The sequence below is a fragment of the Sus scrofa genome, chromosome 4, assembly GCF_000003025.6.
Source record: "Sus scrofa isolate TJ Tabasco breed Duroc chromosome 4, Sscrofa11.1, whole genome shotgun sequence".
Taxonomy (NCBI): Eukaryota; Metazoa; Chordata; class Mammalia; order Artiodactyla; family Suidae; genus Sus; species Sus scrofa.
Window position 1 is genome coordinate 55,219,508 of NC_010446.5, and position 21,184 is coordinate 55,240,691.

The following is a 21,184-nucleotide window of genomic DNA, read 5'->3' on the forward strand; positions in this document are numbered from 1 at the left end:
TTACATTTATATAGTTTAGATTATTTTTTCTTCTTTAACTTGGTAATCCATTTTAATTGGCACCTGACGCAAGATTTCCTTTTAACATTTATAATATGTCCACTATCAACTTTTTCTGTAATTATATTAACAGATTTTATTTTAGTTTTTTAATTGATAAAGAATTGACATGCAACTTTATATTAGTTGCAGATGTACAACATAATGATTTGATGTGTGTATATATTACAAAATGATCACCACAATAAGTTTAAGTAACATCCATTGCCACACATAGTTATAATTTTGTTTCTTGCATTAATACCTTTTAAGGTCTACTTTCTTAGCAAGTTTCAAATATACTATATCTACCAACAATTACCTATAGTCCCACTTGTGTGTGTATGTGTGTTTAGGGCCACATTCCTGGCATATGGAAGTTCCCAGGCTAGGGTTTGAATTGGAGCTGCAACTTCCAGCCTACACCACAGCCACAGCAATGCAGGGTCTGAGCCGTGTCTGTGACCTACACCACAGCTCATGGCAATGCAGGATCCTTAACCCCCTGAGTGAGGCCAGGGATCAAACCTGCATCCTGATGGATACTAGTTGGGTTCCTTATCACTGAGCCACGACGGGAACTCCTAGTCCCACATTTTAGATAGTTCTTTTTGATGATCCCTAAATTGGCCAAACAACTGATGAGTTTTGATTATCCAAATTTTGTCTCTCTCTCCATCGAGGCAAAGTTTATTTGCTCAGTTCTGACATTATAGAAGAAGAAACATCCATGCTTGAGACGGTCCACAGAGCTTCCAAAGTGTTAACAGTGATACAGAGATGGCTGTCATGTAAACATGAACAACATTCAGGAATCAGTCTGGAAAGGCAATTTGCTAAGTAGTTAAATTTGATAATTTGTTAAAAGTTTAAAAAACTGAAGTTGATAGTCACAGGCAGAGGACATAAGGGGTTAGCACAACCACTGGGTAACAACAGCGATATTGAGAGACAAGCTCATTACACTCAGCTCGCCCCATGAAGCGTACCCCTATCTGGTTCGCATTTCCACAGCCAGAGCTTTTGGAGGTCAAGCCAGATACATAAGAAGTAGGAGGCAACACTGAAATAAAAATAGTAAGTGTAGGAGGGAAGCTACAAGGAAGAATTACATTACTCAACCTAGACAATGCTTCATTGGCAAAATGTGACAAATTTGTTCCCCCCTTTTATTTCATGGTAATTGAAATAAATTACCAAAATGGAAACTTCCCTTTTTTTTTTTTTTTCCTGGGCAAATGGTTTTGGGTATTAAAGCTGGGTTTCCCAGTCTTCCTTGCTTTGGGGTGGTCATGTGACTATGTTCCGAAATAAGATGGAAGTGGAAGTTTGCTCTGGAGGCTTCTGTAATCCTCTTTATGAATGAGCAAATTGCTGCCACTAACCTCTTCCTCCTCCTACTCTGTGGAACACAGATGCAATGGCTGTATCACAAGGATATGGGCACACATGAGGAAGGCAGCCTGGTGAGCTGGGAAAGACTGGGTCACCATGGATCAGTGCTGCCATAGCAAACCTTCATTACGCCTCTCTCTACTTTACATGAAAGGTTTACAATGCCATCTTGTTTTGAGCCACTGCTATTCTGGAACCCTGTAACGTGTAGTGAAACCCAATCTCAACAAACAAATAGAATGGAATGAAGTCAAATAGAATGGAATTTGTAAAAGATTTATGTATGTGATGGATCCAAAAATGGGCTCTGAAAGTAATGAGAAAGAATTCTATTTTTAATTTTTTTTTTTTGCCTTTTTTTTAGGGCTGTGCCTGCAGCATATGGAGGTTCTCAGGCTAGGGGTTGAATTGGAGCTGTAGCTTCTTGCCTATGTCACAACCACAGCAACACCACATCCAAGCCGAGTCTATGACCTACACCATGGCTCATGGCAATGCTGGCTCCTTAACCCACTGATTGAGGCCCAGGGATTGAACCTGTGTCCTCATGGATCCTAGTCAGATTCGTTTCTACTGCGCCATGATGAGAACTCCAAGAATTCTGTTTTTTATTTTTATTTTTTATGACTGCTCCCATGACATATAGGAGTTCCTGGGCCAGGGATTGAGTCTGAACCAGAGCTGTGACCTTCACCACAACTGGGGCAACACCAGTACATTTAACCAACTGCACTGAGCCAGGGATTAAACCTACACCTCCACAGTGACCTGAGCCACTGCACTCAGATCTTAACCCACTGTACCACAGTGAGAACTCTGAGAAAGAATTCTATTATATTCTTTATGTACAGGGTGGAGAGCTAGAAGCTCAATTGTCATTCCACAAACCATCCACAGGGTCTTAACCAGGGACATAATCCTGTTCCGGATGATCACAGATCTGACTTACTATACTAATTCCTATTAATTTCTGGGGACTTTATGCAGAACATCCTAATAGCTATGACTAATGCCCCAGAGCTACTAAAATATTTGTAAATAATTCTAATCAAGCCTTCTCCACACTTAACGACACTTAGCTCAGAATGTATCTCTTTTCCAGGTGATCCTATATATGAGCAAAACATCTATGAAAAACAGCTTCTCCTGGATACCAGGGTAAAAATTTGCCTAATATGGTTGACTGAACCATTTTAATTCAGCAGCGTCCTGACTGAATGTTAGCAGTCGATGGTTTGCTGGAGTCTCAGGGATAAATATACAGGAGGTGATGGAATTTTCCACCACTTCTGTACCATTTTGGACCTCTCCAGCTCTTATTATTGTCATTGTTTTCCATTTCCTAAATGTATCAGAGATCTCCATCATTTCTATTGATTTCCTCTGTTCACCTGAGGAATTTTGACAAAAATAAAAATAATTTATAAACATTTAAAAGCTCTCTTCCTCACAACCTCCTATTGTTATCTCTCAGGTTGACAGAAAAAGGAATGCTTCCTTGAATATTTCAGGATATCCTTTCTTCTCCTAGTTTCTGGCTCTTGCATGTGGAAAGCAGCTTCCTAGCTTAGTGTTTGTTGTGTGTATAAACCCCACTTTTTTCACTGACACCAGTGAATCAAGATGGTTTTTAATTTCTCTTTTTATCAACACCACCTCATAGCTTTTCTTGCAGTCACTAACTGTAGATTTTTTTTTTTCATTTTCGTCTTGTGTTTAAGCCATTGGTGTTCACACTAATGATACTGTCTGTTCCTAGTTTCAATAATTTACTTGCCTTACTTGGCATTAATTTACTATCTTGCTTCACTATGTACTATTGCTGGTGGGAATGTAAAATGGGGCAACCACTGGGGAAAATAATTTGGCAATTCCTCAGGAAGTTAAATATAGAGCACCATATGACCCAACAATTCTACTCCTAGGTATTACTCAAGAGAAATGAAAACATATGTCCACACAAACCTGTATATGAATATTTATAGGAGCATTATTCTTGAAAGCCAAAAAGTGAAAATAAGTGAAATTTCTATCAACTGATGAATGGATAAACAAATGAGGTATATTCATGCACTGGAACATTATTCAGCCATACAAAGGAATGAAGTTCGGATACAGGCTACAACATAGAAAATCTCATATTAAGTGGAAGAAGCCAGACACAAAAATTCATATATTGAGATTCTATTTTAGGAAGTGTCTAGAAAAGGCAAATCTATAGATACAGGAAGTAGATTAGTGGTTGTCAGGGGCTTGGGAAGGAAGTAGAATGGGGACCAATGGGAATAGGGTTTTGATGAGGGGGGCTGATAATATTCTCATTAGATAGTGGTGATGGTTGTACAACTTTGTGAATATATTAAAAACCACTGAACTGAACATTTTAAAAATAAAACAAAAATCATATAATAGGATTTCCCTTCATGGCTCAGTGGTTAACGAACCCAGCTAGTATCCATAAGGACGTGGGTTCTATCTCTGGCCCTGCTCAGTGGGTAAGAATCTGGCATTGCCTTGTCCTGTGGTATAGGTCACAGACCAGTGGCTTGAATGTGGCATAGGCTGTGGCATAGGCTGGTAGCTACAGCTCTGATTGAATCCCTAGCCTGGGAACCTCCATATGCGGCAGGTGCAGCCCTAAAAAGACAAAAAAAAAAATCTTATATCAAAACTTGCCATCTCACTAACTAGAGACATTCAGTCTGAGAAAGGTAAGAGAGAAAGGATTAGAAGAGAAAAATAATCTGACTGATGTGGTATCCTGTCATCACAAGCAAAAGGAAAAGGAAATCTTCCCAGGTCTCTTTCCCTTCATTCTCAAGACCTGTTCTTCCTGAAGCTTTGGTTGGAGAGGGGAGGCAGCATTGCAGCAAGAGTGACAGAGCACAGAGCAATCATTGCTTACCCCTAGACCTGTCACTGGAGGAGGAATCCGTGACAGAGAAAGTGACAGGAAAGGGAGGAGGGGGGGGTCTGCTTGCTGATATTAATAAAGCATTAAGGCTCACACAACATGTCATCCCATAAATATCTCCTCCTAATCTACCCAAACAAAAGCTTTGCTAGATGCCAGTCAAAAGTGTTCCATGTGTAATGGATGGACAATGGGACCTGCTCTACAGTAAGGGAACTCTACCCAATATTCTGTGATAACCTTTATGGGAAAAAAAAATCTGAAAAAGAATGGATAAGTGTATGTGTTTAACTGAATTACTTCATTGTATAGCAGAAATTATCACAACGTTGTAAATCAACTACTCTTCAATAAAACTTTAGTAAATGAAAAAAAAAAAGTTTTCCAGGTGCATCCCTCTAATTCCATGGACCCTGACAGCTGGGTTCCTGGGACTAGATCTGAGCACATGCCCTTCAGTTCCATACACTGAGGTCAGGAGACAAGAGACCTCATTTTCCCCCCAGCCATGCTTGCTGATGGGCATTATTCCAGAGAGCAACCGGTTCCAGGCTGTACTTAGGAACAATAGCTTGTCCCTTTGTATCTAACAGACCTAATGGCCTTCCAGGAGAAGAATGGAGAACTGTGATGAGGCGCCAGGACCAGCAGGCAGCTGACGCTGCTGAAGGTGGAGCTGCAGCCATTACAATGAGAGGCCAGTCTCTAACCCCCTGCAAGCTAGCTGCCAGGACCTGACCCATCACCTGTGTCACCCCTACTGCTACTCCCAATCCCTAGGTAATTCATTGGCTGAAAACCTTCCTAGCCCACCCGCTATTTGCTCCAGATACTGCAGTCTCTTTCTATTTACAGTGAAGCAGGAGCAACCTCTTTCTTCATCTAAATCTTTAAATCTAGGGCAAAGATGAATCATTTCTAGCTTGCTTTTCATGGCTTGGGAACTAGATTAGGCAACATAGCCTTGGAGACAAGAAGTCTTGATTCTTCCTCCCTAGAGCAATTTATATTATTAACTTCTTTAAACCCCCAATCCCTTCTCTATGAAATGATAATAGTAATATTCAATTTGAAAAGTTGTTTGCATTTGACAAAGACAATTACCGCAGAGTATCTAGCCCAGCACTGGTTCATTATCTATTTACAATAAATCTTGCCATTACTACTGACATTCTTGTTTGTGTTTTTTAACTACAGAGCTGTGGATGGGGAGACCAGCCAAGTCACTAAAAATCAAATCTTGAAGCAATCAATCTGTGCAATGACCAAGATTTAAGAACTGTAGCTTTAAGTCATTTTAATAAAAATATTTGTATTACATAAAATCAAATATATTCGTTTGCATATTGGCCAAACTGAGCTTAATTGCCTACCTAAAAAAATAACCCTAATACAAAGCCAAAATGGTGGCAAATCATAAATTTGCTGAACATTCTAATATGAGCCACTTTTTCCATCTAAAATTTTGGCATTAGGTAATGTTAATTTTTTTTAGGTTTTTTGTAATGAAATTGTTATTTCCAAAATTTAAGCACATTTAGAATTATTTTACTAGTTCATCAAATGGTATATCAGCCTTAATTTTCATTTTTGAAGGTGATTTTTTAGTTTAACTAATTTACATTGTAAAACAGAAAATTCAAATTTTATTTAAATTCTTTTACAATTAAATTGACTTTTTATTAAATTGAACTTTAAATTTAAAGGGCATCTGAAATAAATTCGAATTAGCCAAGAGTCCTGTCATAGACAAAGCACCAATGTTTTTTTGGTCTCTAACAAGAATTTCAGAAACAGAAAGATGGGTAAAGATCTGCAGAAAGTTTCAACTTAAAAACAGAAAACTGCTCAAATCAACAGAGATGAAGTAAGGATGTTTAGCAGGGAACACTTTAATGGATTAAATAATTTGTTCTCAAGTTATCCTAATATGTAGTCATGATCAGTGTAAAATTGGGAAGGAAAGAAAACTAGTTAGAAGTCCAAAAAAAAAAAAAACACATTAAATTTAGATGCTAAAGTGTTAGCAAACTAAAAACTATATTTAAAATTTTGAAACAAAAATCCATGTAAACTGAAAAGTTTCCACTTGAAATGGTAGTGTATTTAGGAGTTCCCTGGTGGCCTAGCAGTTAAGAATCCAGCACCATCACTGCTGGGGTGGTGGATTGATTCCCTAGCCTGGGAAATTTTTGATGCCTCTGGAGTGGCCAGAAAAAAAAAAAAAAAAGGGTCTTTAATCATCATGACTATATTTAGACATTTTTCTAAAAGTTAAGCCATTTCTTTATTAATTCTGAGTATATTCATCTAGGACCTCTATAAGGGAAGGAAAATAAGTGATTTTAAATGCCTCTAAATGCAGCTTCCTTCTGTGGGACTTGGAGAGGGAAGTGCTGTAGCCTGGTCCCAGAAAGTCCCATGCGAGCCCTAGGAGAGTCCTGCTAAAGGAGAGAGACCATGCAGACTAGCTGGACTATAGGAAGTTCTGCCCGATCCTCCCCAGCCACCCCACTGGAAGGTCCCTCTTTGTCCCATGTTCTTATCACACTGTCTTTAGGGTAGGACTCAAGAATTATACCTTCTGCTTCCAGGAATTAGAAGCCCAACTGAAGGAAAGAGCCATGGGGCTGAGCCTTGTTGAGCCACCACTCCCAGGCTCCCAGATGGGAAATTAGGAAAGAAATAATTTGCCAAATGATTAAACCAGCAAAGAACAAAATTTATTGATTTACCATAAAATAAAATAAAATAGAATAAAATAAAATACAAAATGGTTTTACCAACTTGTAAAGCAATGGCTTAAAAACTTTTAGAAAAGCGTCCAAACATAGTTACCACTGATTAAAAATACATTCCTGAACATGATGTATTAAATATACATTCCTGATTAAATATACATTCTTGTGGCTGAGATCTACATGGTGAGAGGCCTGACTCATAGGCTTAATACATATATGTGAAAGGCAGAAGCTAAAACACACAACTCAGAAACATGAAATCCCATCCAAAGGAGCAACTAGAGGAGGTGTGGAAGAAGGAACCACAGATGTCAGGAGGTAAAAGGTAGTGACTGGCAGCCAAGATGAGATGTTAAACAAAAGCAGAGAAACAGGATGAAATTGGAATCTGTCTGCATGAATTCTAGGGTCTGGGGGTGGTGAGCTCAGGCCCCTTGTAGTTTGGGTTTGTTGCAGGGGATGGGGTGGGTTTACAGCTAGGTGAGGAGAATTAATATGCTCCTTTCTGTGGCCCAGCAGAGAGATTTTCCCGTCATTCATTAGGCCAGGCAGCCATACCGGGATTTCACTTCTCATTTACTGAGTGCCCCTGGTGTTCACCCACAGGAAGAGCAGAAGAAGCATGAGCTTTGGGTCTGGAATCAGAATGGTCAGGGACTCCCCAAAGTCACTTACTGTCTGGGAAACTTTGCAAAATGTACCTAACTTCCCAATGGTAAGTTTCTGAACAACAGAAATAATTTTACCAACCTCATAGAGTTACTGAGAAGAAGAAATGAGATCAAATATGCAAAGTGCAGTGTTTACCAAAGGGTAGGTGCTTAATAATAATGGCGTATTATTTGCCTATACACATTCTCCCTGAGATGACTTTCCTTTTTTCTCTTGATGTATCTGGCCTGACCACCCTTCCTTCAAGAAACCTATCTCCAGCAACGAAGAAGCGAAACCACGGGGTTGAGTTACCCATGGTTGTACACAATTGAATGCTTGTGGTTTGCTGCTTATCTGAGTAATTTGTTCTTTGACACTCCCCCACTGACTTTCTGACTGACACACAGGTAAGATTAAACGTATTCTATTGGGTAGGGGAAAAAAAACTTTGCTTATTAGACGACTTCGTAAAAACTAGCTCATGGGTGGTTTTTCATATTTGCTCCCATTTTAATGACATTTTATGATTTATAAATTGCTAACAATGGTGAAATCTTATAGTTAGCAGCACATTAAAAAAAAAAAAAGGTACCAAGTGCCTAGCCAGCAGATTCTGTTAAGGTAGTTGCATTTCTGAAATATACAGTTCCAGCAATCAGATATTTTGGTGAAACCATTATGAATTTAGTAGTTAGTCTCACAAGAGTTTCTAAAGAATTGTTCTCTGAAAATTTTCTGAAATCATTTCCCTTGAGTCTTTTCAGCCTTTTAATTAGCACTGGGAAACAGCCTGAAAACAGGGAACTCCTTGAGAAAGCTTATTGTTCCTTATTGCCTCTCTGCAGTATTTCCCAATATGGTATCAACATTCCAGTCCCTGACATGCCTAAGGCAAGGTGTCTTGAGTAATGTGTACCAAAGGCTGTGGTCATGAAACTTCTTTGTAAGGATTTATAATGCACACTATGCAAGAGATTTTCCAATGTCTAGCATCTCCATGGAGTGAGTCTAGAAACTCTTAAAACTATTGAGAATGTTAACTGGAAACACACAAACACACACACACACACACACACACACACACACACACACACCCTAAAAGTTGAAAATTATGTTTTATTCAGTGGGCTTTCTGGGGACATAAGCCCAGAAGACAGCTTCTCAGAAAGCTCTAAATACAGAGACAATTGTTGTATTTATCATACAGAGATGGCTCCAAAGGGGAAAGGGATGAGCCAAGGGCATATAGGAGTTTGTGCAACAAAAACCATGTAGTCAGAACATCAAAAATTACTGGTAATTAAAGAAAACCAGACTTCTCAAGTTCATGAATTTAGTGCTTTTCTAAATATGGAAAGATGCAAGAGTCTGGGCTTATTGAAATAATTCCTTTGGCGCTTTAAAAATCAAGGGGCATTAACCTGTTCTTTCCCATCCCGAATCCCCTCAGGGTGCACTGTTGGGGCGGTGGCTGATGCCTTGGTAGCTGGTAGCCTGTCTGTCTCCATCCTGAGTTCCTTCAGGGCTCACCGTCAGGGCAACTGTAGTGGCTGATGACTTGATGGCTGCAACATCCTTTGTTTACTGACCTTGCAAGTGACGTTTTTCCTCCACATCTGCTTAGAGAATGAAGGAATCAGAATTCTTATGCTTTCAGAAGTGGTTGTTTTTGACATGCCATGAGTAAACTGTTAAGGGAGAAGCATTTTCTTGGGACAGAATGAAAAAAAGTTGAGAGAGACAGAGAGACACACACAGAGAAATAGAACTTTCCCACCAGTAAGCAAGTAATTAGCAGAGGGCTAGGAGGAGGGGCAGAGAGGGTATCACGTGGACCAGTGCTCTCCCATTCATACTTCCCTGTCCTGTTTCTCTGACCCAGCACTTCTTTGTGCTATTTGCTGGTTTCCAAAACAGACTTGAACTAGCTGGTTATTGTGTGATGGTCTAAATACCATTCTCCCCAGGGAAAATGCAGGTACATTGAAGTTAACTTCGCTTACATAGCAATGTAATTATATTTAACATTCCAGTAATTCAACTTCAGATATATAAGATGATAGTAACTGGAAACTTTTCCCTTTCTTCTTTCTTTCTTTTATATTTCCTTTTTTGGAATAAATATAAGGTCATTGTAAAGATAATAAAATAATCTACTGCGTAATTCAACATTATATTGACGATATTTTATAGATACTTAGCCCTTCTTATCTGATAACTCCAAAATGCTTGCTTTTCGTTATCTTAACATAAACCTGTAACAATTTTCTGTTAGCCTAATAGGTTATAGATTCATTTCCAATTCAAAGGTATAAAGATGACAACTCATAAAAAACAGTGTCAGGCCCACTGTATCTCTTCGATTGTTGTTATGACAAAACTTCTTGCTTCAGATTTGTAGCAGGTCACCAAGGAGGCTGGGAGTAGAGGAAGAAACCATGATTTCAGTTTCACTCATCCATAGCACCCTCCGCAGTCAGTGTGGCTCTGAGGTTCCCCGGTCCCTCTCCCTGTACAAGTTATTTGGCAGACTTCCTGCTAATTGAACTGATAGCAAAATAACATTTAGATCCCAACACCTAGAACAGGAGCTGCTTTAGCACACACTGCACAAGACTTAGAGTAACCATGCCATCATATTTGCATACCTCAAAATTGAAGTTTAAAAGGTCAGGATCTATATATATATAAGCATTTAAAGGTATTATCCCCCAAGTCATTTGCTTAGCTTCCAACATGTGTTCATCTCCCTCTGTTTTATCTTGTAGTTGTGGGAGGTCTATGCCCAGAGTCAACAGGGAGCCTTTGTTTGAGCAGCTCTGCAAGTTCAGCAGTGAGGGCAGGGCTTGCCTGGGGATGGCAGCGCGCGGTGCAGTCAGCACTGGCTCCTGTTCAGATCAGGCCATTTCCCAGCCTTGCTATTGGCCTACAGAGCAACATTCTGCTGCCATGGGACAAGCCCATGTCCTGCTGGCTGGCCAGTACCTGCTGTTGAGAAGTTCCCATTCGCCATCCAATTTGGTCATCATCACATGACTATCTGGAAACCTCAGCACATTCCTGGAGGAAAAGAATAAATGTAAAAGATCATAAAGGATTTGTTTGTATAGCTCTCAAGCCCATCCCCCCCCCAAAAAAAAACCTTGCTAAAAACCACGATACTTACACTCAGTCAGGGAGAAAGTGTTAAAAAGCATATTACCTTCCCTTTAGAACAGAAGGGGGAAAAGATAATTAAGAAAACAGGGAGACCTCTTGGAAGCTGATGTTTTTGAAACAGAGAATTTCTAATGCAAAGTGTTCCTGATGGCAAGCTTAATTTCTTCTTGCATCCTTTTGCATTCTTTTTTTTTTTTCGGTGGTTGGAATTATTTTATTTTTAATACACAGTTTTATTAAAGTATAGTTTATTTACAATGTTGTGCCAATTTCTGCTGTACAGCAAAGTGACCCAGTCATATATATATAAACGTTTTTTGTCTCATATTATCTTCCATCACAGTCTATCCCAAGAGATGAGACACAGTTCCCTGTGCTACACAGTGGGCCTCATTGCTTATCCATTCTAAGTGTAATCATTTGCATCTACTAACCCCAGGCCCTACGCATTCTTGATGTGGCATCTTTCCAGGGCAAACTCCAAAGCTGAAGCTTGCCAAAGAATATGTCAGTGCATCCCGCCTTGAGGTTTGCCATTCTCTCCAGACTTTGGAAAGAAAAGGATGCAGTTTTTTTTTTTTTTTTTTTATTGATTACCAGCCTTACAGGAGATAATAGTTAATTTGAGGCAAATATGTCTTTCCCTTTCTTAAATCCATAGAAGTCTAATCTGGTCCTGACACAAGGGTAGAGACAAATTCACGCCTTACCACTGAATGTCTTTCTGAAATTACCCAGAAGAGTGCTAGCCTGGGCCCAAAGAAAAAATAATCTTTTTTATAATAAAGTGCTTATACCTAAAGAGTGTTCCTCCAATATATTTCAACTCTACCGCAAATCCTACTCGCTCTGACTGTGGACAAAGAATATCATCTGCCACATTAGTAAACAGAGGACAGTGTAGCCATCAAGCCAGCAGCCACTGCAGCCACTCTGTGCACTGTGAGGGGATTCAGGATAGAGAAAACAGGATCCTGGCCCTAGATATTTAAGGCACATATCTAAGGAATGCTTTCAATGAGTCAGACTGTTGCCTGTTCCCATACTTAAAGCACTAAATGCATGCACTTGAGATGTCTGGTTTTTCTTTAGTTAGCAGGAACTTTTTTTCCTTGATGGCCACACCCAGGGCATATGAACATTCCCAGGCAAGGGATTGAATCTGAGCTGCAGCTTCAGCAACTCAGGATCCTTTAACCCACTGCATCAGGCCAGGGATCAAACCTGCACCTCTGCAGAGACCCAAGCCACTGCAGTCAGATTCTCTTTTTTTTTTTTTTTTTTTGCTTTTTAGGGCCACACCCGCTACATATGGAAGCTCCTAGGCTATGGGTAAAATTGGAGCTACAGCTGCTGGCCACAGCCACAGCCACGTGGGATCTGAGCCACATCTGTGACCTACACAGTAGCTCATGGCAATGACTCACTGAGTGAGGCCAGGGATTGAACCAGCATCCTCATGGATACTAGTTGGATTTGTTTCCACTGCTCCACAAAGGGAATTCCCCTGCAGTCAAATTCTTAACCCACTATGCCTCAGCAGGAACTCCAACAGTAACCTTTTGATGTTTCAACTCTCTGATTTTTGTTGCAAACACTCCTGCATATCCCAGCTCCTCCCTGTCCACTACCCTGGCTATTTGAGAGGCTGTCTTCTGGGCTTAAGTCCTCAGAAATTCTGCCAAATAAAACATTATCCTCAACTTTGAGGTTGTGCCTTTTTTTTTTTTTCATTCAACGTGACTCTGTAGCCTGCTGTCAACTGGTCAGCTTCATGCTCTGAGCCCGGCCCTCAGGGTCTCCCCTCTAAGAGGAAGATTGCTTTCATCTTACCTGAGTTTCTGGGAAGAGTGCAGGGAAAGAGCATCAGTGCAGTCCTGTGTAGCCAAAAAATTTCACAGGTGCCCCCATACACCTTCCTGTCCCCACCTTCTCCCCTCTGCCACCTCCTCTAACCCTCCCCGCCCCCACCATTGGCAGCTTCCCCAAAAGATATGCAGAACAGTTGACTTCAGTGTTGCTCTTACTACCCAGCAAGTATTTCAGATAATTTCCAGTTATGAATAAAAAAGATAATGGTTCGTGGGAAATGAGTTGAAAGGCAAACTTATCGAAATATGGGCTGCCTCTGTACACTGATGCAAAACAGAAATGCAGAGACAGAGTTGGAGGAAACAAAAAGTAGCTTTAATTGCCAGGCAAAGAGGGGAACACAGCAGGCTAGTTCCTCAAAGAATGTTCCCCATGGAGGGGATAGTGAGGTATCTTATAGCGCTTGAGGAACAGAGTGTGATCTGCTCATGGACATTTTCCTGATTATCTGATGGTGAGGTAACTGGGAGTCAGTGTCATCAACCTTTTGGTTCCAGCTGGTCTAGGGTCTATGTGCTTGTGGGCAGCATACTGTTGACTTCTTCTGCCTGGTGGGGACTTCAGCACCTGCAAAGCAGCTCCAAGGATATGGCTCAGAATATTACCTGTAGTCTTTGAAGAAGAACTGAAGGTCCTTGACTTTGTTGAATGGCTAAATTATTACTACTATTTTCTTTTTTCTCTGTATTTTCTCAGTTCTCTGACCAAATTGGTTTTTTGACTAAAGTTTTTCTGTAGATAAAAATCAGGTGGAAGACAGGATTTGGGGCGGGGGTCCACTCTGGGAAGACCTCACAGAGTCCTGCTTGGTTACAAATTTAGAGGTAATTTTTGAATTTATTTTTTTTTATTGAAGTATAGTTCATTTACAATGTTGAGTTAGTTTCAGACATACAAGCAAAGTGATTCAAATATATATATTTATATATATATATATATAAATATCTTAATTTACTGAAACTGGTTAGTCAGCAGTACTGTGTATACTGTATAGATAGATAGATATAGATATAGATATCTTAATTTACTGAAACTGGTTAGTCAGCAGTACTGACTATATATATATATATCTTAATTTAATGATATATATATATATATATATATATATATATATATCCCTTAATTTACTGAAACTGGTTAGTCATCAGTACTGTGTGCTGGTGACACTTGGACTTTAGAATCAGCCTAAGTCCAAATTCTCTGCTCACTATTGCTTGGCTTTTATGGAAACTTCTACAGCCTCAGCGCCATCATATGTAAAGTGAAAATAAATCAAGTATTGAATGAGATAATCTATATAAAGTTCTCATTATACTCCTAGCACATAATAATTATTTGATAAACATTAGTCATTATTGTTACATTCCAAACCAATAACACCTCCCTAAGTGTTATACTTAAAGGCCAAAAAATTATTAATGGTAGAAAAATCTTCAGTACTATTTTGAAAAACTGAGATTAAGATGAAAAAAATTAAAATGTGGTAAATGCATTAAATATCATGTGATAAACTGGATACTTTTCTATGAAAGGAGTTTATACTTCATAGTAAACATGAAACTAGAAACTTAGCAGAATTTATAAAGTTCAGACCTCAGGAGAAAATATCTGCTTCCTTGTCATTGTCTTGAGTCTAGTGAAATTATTGACCTTCTTCCAAACCAAGCAGTTCCTATAAATGAAACAGTGTTGAATATGACATTTGCTCCACAGAGAAAGATACTACAAGCCACAAATCACTACTCTTAATCAATAACAGGCATATTTCCTGTTATGTGTTTAATCGAGTCCCCCAAAGAGATATGTTTAAACCCTAACACCCAGTACCTCAGAAAGTGACCTCATTTGGAAATAGAATTTTTACAAAAATAGATTAAAATAAGGTCATTAGTGTGAGTTTTAATCCAGTACAACTTTGGAGCTATTATAAAGAAGAAATTTCATTTTGAGTTTGTAGATGCAAACTATTGCATTTGTAGTAGATAAGCAATGAAATCCTGTTGTATAGCACAGGGAACTACATATAGTCACTTGTGATAGAACATGATGGAGGATAATGTGAGGCTCACTTTTCTGTACAGCAGAAATTGACAGAACATTGTAAATCAATTATAATAAGAAATTTTTTAAAAAGAAATTTGGATAAAGAAACAGGCAGAATTTCCTGGTGGTTCAGTGGGTTGAGGATCCAGCCTGTTACAGCTATAGCATGGGTTCAATCCCCAGCTGGGAACTTCTTCATGCCACCAATGCAGCCAAAAATTTAAAAAATAAGGAAAATAAGAGAGATACAGGCACACATAGAGAATATAGAGAATGCCATGTGAACATGAAGACAGAGATTCAGGTGACACATCTATAAGCCAAGGGATGCTGAAGATTGCCAGCAAACCAGGAGAAGCTGGGACAGAAAGAACCAAGTCACAGATTCACCCTCTGAGCACTCAGAAGGAACCAACCCTGCCATCACCTTTATCTTGACTTCCGTCTTCCAGAACAGTGAGAAAACAAATTTCTGTTATCTAAACTACTTAGTTAATCATACTTTGTCTTGGCAGCCCTAGCAAACTAATACACATACACAATGAACTCAACCATGATTATATTAGAATTCCATTGATCATATTGAAAATTATGTTGAAGAATCACAGCTCCCCAGTCCTAGTAAATAAATACATGCTCTTAAAACTCTTGTTTTCCTAAACTATTGCAGCTGCTACACCAGCAGCAGTCTCAGCCTCTCTTGTTGCCATTCCACTGATTGCTATTTTATATTCTCTTAGGCATCCATTAGTTCTTCTGTTATTATTGTTTTCTGTTTTTCACCCTATTACCTCTTTAAAATGACATGCAGCCTTATTTTGTATTTCAACAGTTAAGGCCATGAGTCTGGAAAGCTAGTGGTGGCCTCATCTTAAAGCAACATCCTGAGCTCCACACATCCATGAGTGTTGCCAAGTCTCCCAGAAGTACCAGGTTGGTTCAATCTTGAATGTCTGTGGAATTAATTATAACCTCGTGTTCTACCTACACCATACCTCAGACTTCCTTTCACCTGATCATAATTCTAGTTGCTAATATGACTCATCTACTTAGTCTTTTCTCCAGTAAGAGAATGAGTATTACAGAAGACATTTGCCATTTTTGGCCCTCCAGCTCCATCAATACCCTAACATCCCCTTTAGGGGAAGCCCAAAATTCTAATAATCCTTTTGGGAAATTCCCCAACTCTGACTGCTTCCATCCAGGAAAAAAAAAGATCTCAAATTTTTTTTTGGACCCTCAGTATAGGCAAGGAATGGGCATAAAACCAAAACTCAGTCCATCAGGACTGCTTCTTAGGGCTTTGAATCCTGAGAAAGTAACAAATCTTTCTGGATCTCAGAGTCATCACAGCAGCAACACAAAGATGGTTTCTGCATCATGGTTCCTGCTGACAAGCCACAGGAGCTTCCTGGACCTGCCAGTTTTCCAAGACAAGTGCTCCAGACTCTTGATAATACTGAGCACCTGAGGTGATTCTGATATACATATTCTGGCTTCTTTTTCTTTTTTTTTTTTCTTTTCCTTCCCTTCTTCTTCCCTCCCTCCTTTCTTTCCTTCATTCTTTCCCTTTCTTTCTTCCTTTCTTTCTTTCTTTTCCTTCTTTCTTTTTCTTTCTTTCTTTCTTTCTTTTTTCCAACCAGAATTGCTCTCTGTGGCTTGCAACCAAGGCCAAATGAAGAAAGAATTACACTATGGTGCAATTCCATCATACATAAGCAATAAGAAATTAGGAAAATCTTGTGGTCTGTCTGAATCTGTTTGCTCTTGTAGAATCTGAATCTTATATCTGTTTGACTTCCTAAACTCTGAGGCTTGTTGTGCAACCAAAAAAGTTACTGTTAAGCAGTGGAATAATGATAATGATGATAACTAAAGATGGTGATGATACTTTATTAGAGTTTCATTCAATAAATATACAGAAAAAGAAATATACAGAAGTGGAAGGTAGGCTACTACATACACTTTTAAAAATTACATGCAGATTACAAATAGATTTCTTTCTGAGTGTTAGAATAAAATATTTGAAAATCACCATACATTTCAATGCATCAAGATGGTCATTCCTTAAAGGAGGTATTGAATGTTACATGAATGACACTGATTTTTCATTTATTTTCTTACAGACATGGATTTCTTTATTTCAATTTTTTTTTTTTTTTTTTTTTTTTTTTTTTGCTTTTTATGCAGTATATGGAAGTTCCCCAGCTAGGGGTTGAGTCAGAGCTACAGCTGCCAGCCTACACCACAGTCACAGCAATGTAGGATCTGAGCCACATCTGTGACCTATGCCACAGCCCATGGCAATGACGGATCCTTAACCCACTTAGGCCAGGGACCAAACCCGCAACCTCATGGTTCCTACATGGATTTGTTTCTGCCGTGTCATGACGGGAACTCCTATTTCAGATTTTTTTTTTTTAATTTCCCCAATACATTATTTTTTTTCTACTGTACAGCATGGTGACCCAGTTACACATACATGTATACATTCTTTCTCACATTATCATGCTCCATTATAAGTGACTAGACATAGTTACCAGTGCTACACAGCAGGATCTCATTGCTAATCCATTTCAGAGGCAATAGTCTGCATCTGTTAAGATTTTCTTCAGGGTAATTCTATCTGTATGTGTTACAGCTAAAACCATGAGCCCATCCATATCAGATTATATAATCACACCCCAAAATGCAATGATCATGACATCTTTTGTTAATACCTTAATTGTTGGCTTTTTTCAATAAGCACTTTTATTGATTTATACATTCAGAAATGTATACAAATAGTAAAGACAACTTATTAAATTTTCACAAAAGACATGCACTCATATAAATACCAGCGAGGTCAAAAACTGAACATTTCTAGAACCCCAGAAAATATCCTCATGCCCTTCCCCAAGCCGTATTTTAACTGCATGAATTTTGCTTAATTTTAATACCAGCAAACTTTTCTAGTTATTGAATTTTCTTTAAGTGGAATTATAAACTATGTATCACTATTGTATAAGGCTTCTATAGATCGACATTATATATATGAGATTCATCCAGGTTTTGAGTGTAAAGCAGTGTTTCCTTCATTTTTGCATAAGATTCTCTTGTATAAAGTGACCACAACTGATTTATTCATTCAACTCTTTACAGCAGGTTGAAAGTTTTCAAATTACAAATGATATTGTTTAAACATTCTTCATTATCTTTTGATGTAGATATACATTTCTGTTAAACATTTGCCTGGAGGTGTAATTGTTGGGTCATAGAGTATGAATACGTTTTACTTTTGTAGATAAAAAAAAAAAAACCACACTTTTCCCTAAAAGGTTCTGCAGTGTTCTGCATCTTTGTCAATACTTGGCATTATCAGATATTTTAAATGTTATTCTAGTGGGGTTTAGTGTTATCTCCTTGTAGTTTTAATTTTACCCCCTTGATTCTAAGCACACAGAAAAGAAAGAAAAACTACATATTTTTTATTATTTATACTCAAGAATATGCAAAGAGATAAACTACCTAGAGTGATCTTAAAAAAAAATATATATATATGTATATATATATATACTATCTATAAATACATAACAAGGACATATCATATAGCATGGAGCATGGGGAAATATACTCAATATTTTGTAATAAACTATATGGGAAAAGAATCTGGAAAGCATGTATACTCACACACACACATAGCCCTTATAAGGTTTAGCACTTTATCTTTCAATAATTACTATTATTTACTAAATGTTTACTACTATTACTAAGAGTAAAATGCTATATGTAATAATAAATATTACAAAGTCATTATTTATATGTATCACATAACTTTATTATTTTATATTTAAAATATTATAATCTATTCACTGCATTATAATATATAACACTTATTCCCTATATAATGAGCAATATTTAGTTTTACTAGTATTTTTTACTAGTAGCATGAGCAGTTAGTAATCATTTACTAAATAATAAATAAGCAGAAAATGATTTTAATTATATATGAGGCCTCTCCCATCTCTCCCACTTCACCCTCAGCCTGGAATCCCTATAAGAACTGGGCAATGATTGTCACATTTTCATACTTCTCTGAGATGTCTACAATTAGTGACTCCTGAGGGAAGTCTGGAAGGATGATTTGGGTTAGTTAGGAACAGAGAGTGAAGAGCTTTCTAGAGAAGGGCCAGCAGGTGCAAATACAGAAAGCTACCTGGAGCCTTGGAGGATAGTTGGAATGGCTGAGGGCTGGCTGTGGCCCTTCATAGTCTCATATCCCTGGAGCTCTTTCCAAGTGTTTTCTGTCTTCAGTATGATAGTCTGAACCCTCTAACAGTGGCTGACTTCCAAAGTAGCAAAAACAGGTGTTGCTAGGACTCAAGGACCAGAATTTACAGCCATTTCTGCCACATTCTGCTGATCAATGTAAGTGAAAAGGTCAGCATAGATTCAAAGGGAATAGAATTGACCTTTTATTTGTTCATGAGAGGACCTACATGTCTATAAAGATGGGAAGAGTTGGGTATTCTTATATGAAACAGGATTGCTCCTTTAAACTTGGGAATGGGAACCCCCCAGATTAGCTACATCCCTTCTATTTTAAAATTTCACTATGCTTTGGACTACTCAAACAATTGCATTCCTTTTCTTACATGAAGAGTTAAAAGGGAGAAAAAAGAAATCCCTGCCAAGGACATCTGTTTTCCAAGTTTCCCAACCAAATTAATAAAACACTCAAGTCTCAACTATTTCATGTTATCCATAAAATAATCAAAAGTTAGCAGATATTTACCTATGCCTTTTAGAGTATTAATTTCACTAGTTAAATCACCTAAAATATCCAATTCTAGACATCTAGTGTTTAAACTAAAAATCTTAAAGAAACTGTCTAAAACAGGTTGCGACTCATTCAATGAAATCTTTTTATTTTGATGAAATCTTTTTTTTCATCTGTGTATGAAATGGTGTTCAGTTGTAGAAAACAGACAACACTTTCAGTACTTAAGAAGAAAGGAGGAGTTCCCGTCGTGGCTCAGTGGTTAGCGAATCTGACTAGGAACCATGAGGTTGCGGGTTCCATCCCTGGCCTTGCTCAGTGGGTTGGGGATCCGGCGTTGCCGTGAGCTGTGGTGTAGGTTGCAGACACGGCTCGGATCTCACGTTGCTGTGGCTCTGGTGTAGACCGGAGGCTACAGCTCCGATTGGATCCCTAGCCTGGGAACCTCCATATGCCAAAGGCGCGGCCCTAGAAAAGACAAAAAAAGAAGGAGAAGGAGAAGAAGAAGAAGAAGAAAGAGATTTAATACAGGGAATTTGGTGTGTGCAAACTCACTGGAAATGCTGGAGGAGCAAGATGCAGGATGCTGCAGATCAGTACCACAGAACTAGCTCAGCAAAGGACTGCTGTCATCATCAAGAAGGATGGCAGGTCAGGAAATTGCAGTGTCAATTAGACCACAGTTTTAAGTCACGATATAGAGAAAGAATATTTCCTACAATTGTTGGCTGGGATAGGAGGATGTAAAGCCACCACTTGAAATGTTGACCTCAGGACCATGCATGCATAATGAGTTGTATATGGGAAAATGCAAATTAAAAATAAGGAAAAAATTTTTAATTCTTTTGACTGAAAAAAGTGAAGCACTTTCTTCTCTTCCTTTTTCTAGAACACTTGCTTTAGAAGATGTGTGATTCTACTGCTTCTTTGACATGTCTGCAACTCTTTTAAAAAGCTAAATATGCCTGTTGCCCACTTTATAACCCAGGAATGTTTCCTCAAGGACCTGGAAACCAATAGTTTGAAATGCATGCATCAAGAAAGAAAGGGTCCTTGAGTTTCCATCGTGGCTCAGTGGTTAGCAACCCCGACTGGTATCCATGAGGATGAGGTTCAATCCCTGACCTCGCTAAGTGGATTAAGGATTTGACATTGCTGTGAGCTGTGGTGTAGGTCGCAGATGCGGCTCCGACCTCACATTGCTGTGGCTGTGGTGTAGACTGGCAGCTATAGCTCCAATTGGACCCCTACCCTGGGAACCTCCATATGCTGAAGGTGGGACCTTAAAAAAATAAAGAAAGAAATACAGAAGGAGTCCCTATTTCTTAGTCTCTGTGGGAAGTTAGGAGCCTAATTCCAGCTGGCTCCTGGCTCCAGGCTGCACCTACTGTCATAATGATATGAGAAATTTATTTTTCCTTTGGATAAAGGAAATGAGCAAACACAGGCAGCTGTCCCAATTACCAAATGAATTTAGGACCAGCTGTGTGTGGTAAATGATGCTGTCCAATCCTCTTAGGTGAGAACCAGCGACTGCTTACCTTGAGAATGTGGGTGGAATGGGTTGCATCCACTTGACTATGTTATAGGATGAGATCGCTTTCTCTC

The 21,184-nt window shown here is 38.7% G+C and overlaps 1 long non-coding RNA gene across 3 annotated transcripts; it reads left to right on the forward strand.

Moving 5' to 3' along the window:
- LOC106510037 lies at nt 12,976-20,699 on the forward strand. 3 transcript variants are annotated; one of them, XR_001308151.2, is made up of 5 exons: nt 12,976-13,405; nt 13,513-13,598; nt 15,650-15,750; nt 16,160-16,289; nt 20,466-20,699. It is a non-coding gene; the product is annotated as an uncharacterized LOC106510037 (long non-coding RNA). The 3 variants fall into 3 exon arrangements; XR_002343236.1 differs by lacking the exon at nt 20,466-20,699 and having other exon boundaries at nt 13,502-13,598; nt 16,160-16,977; XR_002343235.1 differs by lacking the exon at nt 20,466-20,699 and having other exon boundaries at nt 16,160-16,977.